Raw genomic sequence first — 7,459 nt, 5'->3', positions numbered from 1 at the left:
CATGCACCCCTCAGGCACCCCTAGAGAGTTGAATAGATCCTCCACTTTGGAAATGGATTCCATGGATCGAACAATCAGCTTCATATAGTGAAAACAAAGTCAATGTGTAATTTGAGCAACTTATCAAATGTTCTCATCATGGCATGTAATATGTAGAAGTGAATTTTTTCACATGAGAATGAAATAATGGGATTCCAAGTAGGATCCTTTGTATTCGTGTCTAGCAATGCTTCAAGTTACATGACATGACTCAATCAATCCATCACAATTCATCTTCCTTCTTGCACTTTTGCTTTGATTTCTTCATGCATAGAGGGCAAGGAAGTAAAGAGGTAGCACTTGAATACATTTGATTGTTTTCAAATCTCCTCCTAAATGCCAATCCACTACAATAGTACCCACACCTGGAACTTCAAGTTGTTCACCATTTACTAGTTTCTTGATGACCTCAACAATCCAAGGACATCTTTGAAGCATCCAATCTAGCATTTCATGGTTCTCCTTTGGCACCTCAAAAGCTCCTAACCACCAATTGTCTTTTTCATATTGAACACTGAAAGAAAGAACCTTGTCCTTAGCGTTTACATGTGACATTGCCTCATTCATGAGTGTAAGCCCCATTCTTTCCAATATGTGCCCATTGACAATTTAACACCCATCTAGCCTTAATACGAAAGAGACCACTCCCATAAACTCTACAATCATGAAGCAACACATGATTAGATATACGTGCTATTTATTTTTTTATCATGAATAAGAAAGTTTAATTCATACTAACCTTCATGATAGACTTTATAAAATTTGATCATTGCTTATTGAGGTCTCTTTAAATCCACGAAAATAATGTTGAAGGCATCGTATTACACTCCACACTTTCTCACTCCTCACTTTCTCACCCATGGCTCGAACAAAAAATATTGCACGTAAAGTACGTCCTCATCCTGCCAATGTTGCCTACTGGTAGTAGAAAGCATCCTTGCGATCTCGACAACACGGAATCGTCACAACTGACAATGAGCAAGAGTAGGAGGAGGAGCACGAGCATGAGCACAAGCACGAGTAGGGTCCTCCACCATGGGAAGGACAAAATATTCCACCTCCGCGGAGGGCAACGTGCTGGGAAGACCCTACCTGCCAATATGGGTCCCCTTCCAACACAAGAGGAAGTCCAAGTAGCAGGTGGAGGACAAGGAGGCTCTACAAGTGAGGGGAGCACGCCTCAGATTCTATATTTACAAGCACCGCCAACCATAGTAGGCAGGTAGCAGAACCTCCACTACAACCTTGCCGTGGTGGCCACCCCAAGGGACTTGATTGGAAAAAGGCTCCTTGTCCTCCAAGGCCTTAGAACCCGAATGTGCCTCCACGTGCACCAACAAGGAGGAGGAAATATGGAGTCGAGGCACTCCAGGAGATACGCAGATTTCAAAAATATATGGATCTCCTTATTCCCAAGGCACCTTTCATATGTCTTGTAAAAGAAATCCTATATACTTACTCTCAAGACTATCGTGTGCAAAGCCTTGCCTTGAGAGCTTTACAAGAAGCTGCAAAATCTTTTTTGGTGACCTTTTTTGAGGATGCAAATCTATGTGCTATCCATGCCAAGAGGGTTACTATAATGACTAAGTATCTTAAATTAGCTAGGCTTTTGCATCGTTAAGGCTTGTAATTAGCTAGGCTTTTGCATCGTTAAGGCTTGTAATTAGCAGTGCTGCTATGTAAAAACTTATCTTTATCAATAGAAAGCTCAAAATTTTTTTTTTGGTCTTGTCTCATTTTAATCTTGTTTAGTCATGGATTTTTGTTTTGGAACACATTTTGAAAATTTTTAGTTTGAAATATTTTATATTAATCTACCATGTGCAAAATTGAACTCGATTGCACCATGTTTCTCACTCTGAGTTATAAAACACAAAGTACATTTTTTTTACAGATTCTTCTAGAGAGTTTACAGATTTACAACTTTTTTTTGTTTATTTGAATTGCAAAGTTGAATTCTGAATGTGCAACAAATTTTTTCAGGAAAAACTAGATTTTTTTTTTCAAAATTATCTGAAACATTTTTTTAGAGCATGTGTACAGTCCTTCCAAGCCCTCCCCACGCGCCTCGGGGGGCTGCATGTGCCCAAAAGGCCCCAGGCCCCAAAAGGCCCCAACCCCCAACCTAGGTGTGCTGGCCTGGGGCCTTCTGGGCACATGTAGTCCCTGGGGGAGAGTATAGGCTCTAAAAAAATGTTTCGGAATGTTTTTTTTAAAATTAATTTCAAATATAATTACAAAAATTCAGTTAATTAGTACAAACTCAGCTACAAAATTGAACTCACTCCATTAAATTACAAATTCATAATCAACTGTAAATTTATAATCAACTACAAATTTATAATTAGTACAAACTCAGCTACAAAATTGAACTCACTCCATTAAATTACAAATTGATAATTAGTACAAACTCAACATGAGAATGAATGTTGAGATCCATGACTAAAACGTTGGTGGCGATGTTTCCCTTACCAAGGGCAGCCATTTCTTGAGTGGAGAGCACCTTGAAGTGCCAACCTTCTTGTACAGCTTGTTGGTACCTACGTAATCTCTTAGGATAGTTTGCATCGGTTTTGTTGATGTAGCGTAGAACCTTGCAAGGGACCCAGAGAGTGTTACTGTCGGGGATAATGGCGATCATTCAAGCTTGATACAATAGTCCGTGCAATTCATTACATTATCGACCAAAAAGGAAAAAATTGGATTACAACAAAAAATAATTACATTGACATTACCCAATTACACTCCTAATTGCAATTCCACACTCCCGTCCCTCCAAGAATCATGAACCATGAAAGACTTCTCCATAAGTCTCCCAATCTACACAAACACATATGAACAAATATCACCAGAGCATAGATGGTTAAGAAAAATCAACTCAAAAATCAATGAGGAAAAAGCTAATACCTTTCAACGTTCTATCTTGAAGCTTGCATCTTGTACTTCCTCAAATCCCATGATTAGTAGGTGTTCTCGAAAGTATGCTAAGCTCCATTCTTTGCTAGTATTGTGATAAGGTCAATGGTGCCATTGGGTAGTTTGACCGGTAGTTCTAATGGTTGAATCAACACCCTCACATGATTGCAATGGAATCCACTCCCCCTTTTTCTTCATCCATATCTCATAGTGGAATCGGATGTATAAATTTGAGCGTGCTTTCAAGTATAGACGTGTGATACTTGAAATCACAACTCTACAAGAATATAAATCTACCTTATGCATCCCTTCCACTATATCCCATGCATTTCTAAATAAACCATTCATCTACTGAGATTGCAATTTCTTGCAAATAAACATCGCTTGAGTGGCTCGTGGCAAGAGCTTACAAAACACGTGCACAAAAAGATGAATGGAAGCATACCAACTAAGACCTATTGATCAAGAGAGTTTTGTAAATTTTAAAGAGGATTGGATATCACTAATTATCTTTTCTTTTTGAAGGCATCTACACTCTATTTGTCTAGGATTGGCCACTCTATACTGCCTAATGAGGGAAATGAAATCTTTTCAAGTATTCCATAGTCTTTAGGCCCTCGAGGGAACTATGTAAGAGAAAAAGAATATTCTACTTACCAAGAAGTGTCCTAGGGTTTTTGTTGTGAAATAAAACCTCACCTATGGTGGAATGAAAAGCGATGTAGGTCCCTGTTATGCTCTTCAATGGTTGTTCCTTTATATAACTTGATGGGAATATGTCTGCATACACAAAACCACAAAAAAGAATAAGTGAACAACAAGGGTATAACAAAATGATTCGAATAGAACCATATTAGTGTGACAAAATACTTTTAATTACAAGGAAACTTGGTTTTTGCCATTTGAGGAGGAACATGAATGTCTGAAGCCATGTAGACATATTAAACCACTACCACCATGCCTTCATTTTTTGAGTTTCCTTTCAAGCTAGCAATCTTCCCTTCCAATGATGTTCCAAAACACTATAAGCTTTGACTCTGTGTGGCCCTTGTAAGTTTGGCTGCTGTAAGTAAACCCAATCATTAACCTTGAATCTCTCTCCAACCTAAATGCCTTGCTCATTCCTAGAGTTGTTAAGAGCATACTCAGATATGAAATCATTGGGTCTCCTATTTGATGTTTCCATGGCTGAGAACTTTTTTTTACAAGAGGATAAAGTAACTTAAGTAGGATTAGAGGAGGAATAGGGAGGTTAGAAGGCTGCTAGAGGATTAGACAAGAGCTTAGAGAGCCATTAAACCTTGCAACAAGATTTACAAGTGGTTAGAGAGGGATTAAAGAGGTTATAAAAAGATTAGTAGAGATATGGAAGCTTGCAAGAGGGTTAGAAACTTGCTGCAAGATTAAGGAGAGATTAAAGACACATAAGAGGATTAGAGAGAGATTACAAGCTCACAACGAAGATTAGAAAGAGATTAGAAGGTTGGACGTAAGATTAGAGAGGGATTAGAGAAGTTATAGCAAGATTAGTAGAGATAAGGAAGCTTGCAAGAGGGTTTGAAACTTGCTGCAAGATTAAGGAGAGATTAAAGACATACAAGAGGGTTTGAAACTTGCTGCAAGATTAAGGAGAGATTAAAGACATACAAGAGGATTGAAGAGAGATTACAAGCTTACAGCAAAGATTAAAAAGATATTAGAAGGTTGCAAGCAAGATTAGAGAGGGATTAGAGAGCTCTAGGACTAATGGTTTGCATGTGTAATTAGTTCAAGAGCATAGAAAGGGGCTAGGAAGCTTGGAGAATCCTTTTTTCACTATAGAATAATATGGAAGCACTTTTTTGGGGATAAAATCACATTTTTGGAGGGAAAAAAAGTTTTAATTTTTAGGGTTACTTTTTGTCCATGCAGGTCTGGTGGGGCCCAAGGGAGGTGAAGTGACACTAGTGGGGCTACTAGATAAAAAAGGTGATGTGATTGGGGTGACTAGGGGGACAAGCCTAAAGTATATCAATAAATATCCCTACTTTAGGTCCTAAAGCTAGTGGATAGAATGTGCACTCCCCCCTCCCATTGGTCCAAACTTGATTAAAATGTCATTAAAATTAATCCTTAAGGGCCCTTTTGGTAATCCATATTTCCCCTAATGTTTGCATAGACTCTGGGTGCATGTGTTTGTAGAAAGGATGTTACCAACAAAGAGCCCTTATACGTCTTCTAGCTTTCCTATAGACACGTATACCACTTCTATTGCCTTATTGCTATTTGCACAGAATTGGGTGCATGCTTGCCAAAAAGGTTGCCAACAAAGAGTCCTTGAGAACACCAAATGAGTGTATACTTTAAGACATCTATCTGCACTAGTAAAGAATTGTTTAGAGGCTCACATCTTGCAAGTTTTATTTCATTTTTTCTATACATTGACAATAGGTTAAAGTATGTGTTTAATTTCTAGGCACACATGATAAATCTAAACAACAGGTGTGTTTCATGTCCCCTAGAGGTGGCCACAATGAAATAGAATAAAACACAACTCTAGATAAATTCCAGACAAATGGCAAGTTATCTACCATCTCTAACCTTATAGCATACTAACCCCTATTGCTAAGAAAGAAGTGTTTGCACATGTATTATGTCTCCAATCAAAAACCTTTTACTCACATGAGATAGGTGAGAAGAGGGAGTGTTTATAGAGGTATGCACCCCAAAGAGAAGAGACTTAGGGAGATGGATTCAACCTTCAACTATGGCCTTCATGGAACATCACCTACTACTACTTACGATGGTATTTTATCTACATCATCACCTTAATATGTACTACTCCCTAGGTTTTATAATAATATATGCTTGGAAAAGAGTAAGGTAAATTTGCCAATGCTTTGCATTGTTTGCAGCCTGAATAAGCCTCCCAAGCTTCCAATGATCATAAAACTTCTTCTCACATGATTGCTAAAAACAAGGGGAGTAAATAGGATGCTTGCACCATAGACATGAGGGTTGTTGAGGAACTAAACAATATGGGAGAGTCTATGACAGAAAAGGAATATTTATTGTAGTAAAAGGCAAAGAAGAGAAAAATAGCAATAAGGAAGAGGATGATGTGCCTCTTGAATCCATGATGGAAAAGATAAAAAGGAATACAAATTGCAAACTGAATATAAAGAGTAAATTTTGATAGTTTGTACCATTGTATGTAGTACCAACTAAAATTTATAAAGCCTTTTGATGTTTTATAGATGAAAATATGCACCCTAAGAGGTTTCGAGAAAAACTTGGGGCCAGTGTGGTTAAGTGTTGTTGGGGATACCATTGGAGCTCTTGCCAAGATTGGTGAGTTAGAACGGCCTCCATAGTGCCTCCTTATGCAACCGATATAGGATTAGAAAGGGGAAGAAAGGAGATGGTGGATCCACCAAAAAATCCGAAACGTGTGAAAAAATATGAGGTGGATTTTAGAGTAGATAGTCACATTCTCTATGTAATATTGTAATTTTCACATGAGAAATATTTTTTTTTAAAATGAAGATTTTGTTTCTTTGATGATATTTTTGAGAACATGTAATTAATGTTGATTCAAACTATTCATGATTCATGTTTATTCATGTAAATTATGTTTTAAGCTTAGAAATGTAGAGCCTTAAAATATGGAGTCACCTTCTAAAGAGCATGCAACTATAGGTTGTGGAAATGTAGAGCATATGAACATGAATGCAAAGCCAACAAATGTGTAGCCACCCCCCTACAAGGCATGCAAACATAGGGCCCTAGAAATGTACAACTTGGAAAACATGAATGCAAAGGTAACAAATATGGAGCCACTTGTTACAGGGCATGTGCCAAATAGGCCCTTAAAATGTATCACCCACAAAAATGGTGCAAACTTGGAAAATGTGAAGCTTGCAAATCGAGAGCCTATAACAACGATATATCTTGACTAAGAGAAATGCAAAGCATATGCAAAAGTAGGGACCAAAAAATCTAAATATATAAATGTAGAGCTTACAAATACAAAACTCGCATGTAAAAGAGAGTAAAAGGTAGATGCTTCCATTTTAGATAATGATAGGATCTTGGAGGTGTAAAGGTGCCTATAGAGAATGAACCTATTTCAGATAAGGATAGAGGACCCATTTTTAGCAACACTTAACTATGGCCTATTATGTCCTCTTATCTCCAAAACAAAGCTTTTAGTTTTAGATGTGAAGCAATGAATTGTTGATTTAATGACTAAGGAATATGTCGATTTATAAATAAAATATAAGGGCCACAAAAAGCTTAACTATGTTTTCATATTTTTGGCCAAAAATTTACCCTAAACTATCATTTTGTTTTTAGCATACACCATTTGAGGCCTTTTTGAGGCTGTCATGGGTGAGTTTAAGTTGCCATTGGGTTTCTTTTCTTAGATATGAGAAGAAAAATATTACTGGCTAGGACATTGGAGAGCATGCTACGACATAAAACTAGCAATCCGGTTGGCTTGCCAAGAAACCACCAAGCT

General features: G+C 37.6%; 1 long non-coding RNA gene across 2 annotated transcripts; it reads right to left on the bottom strand.

Annotated features, from left to right (window-relative positions):
• Positions 1 to 2,357: 2,357 nt before the first annotated feature.
• On the bottom strand, positions 2,358 to 4,565 carry LOC147626453 (uncharacterized). 2 transcript variants are annotated; one of them, XR_015268661.1, is made up of 3 exons: positions 2,950 to 4,565; positions 2,778 to 2,862; positions 2,358 to 2,635 (listed from the first exon to the last, which is right to left on the bottom strand). It is a non-coding gene; the product is annotated as an uncharacterized LOC147626453 (long non-coding RNA). The 2 variants fall into 2 exon arrangements; XR_015268660.1 differs by having other exon boundaries at positions 2,778 to 4,565.
• Positions 4,566 to 7,459: the final 2,894 nt, after the last annotated feature.

The sequence above is a fragment of the Cibotium barometz genome, chromosome 22, assembly GCF_041138505.1.
Source record: "Cibotium barometz isolate CiBa-2024 chromosome 22, ASM4113850v1, whole genome shotgun sequence".
NCBI lineage: Eukaryota > Viridiplantae > Streptophyta > Polypodiopsida > Cyatheales > Cibotiaceae > Cibotium > Cibotium barometz.
Note: the sequence above shows the minus strand (reverse complement) of the source record. Positions and strands in the feature narration are given on the sequence as shown.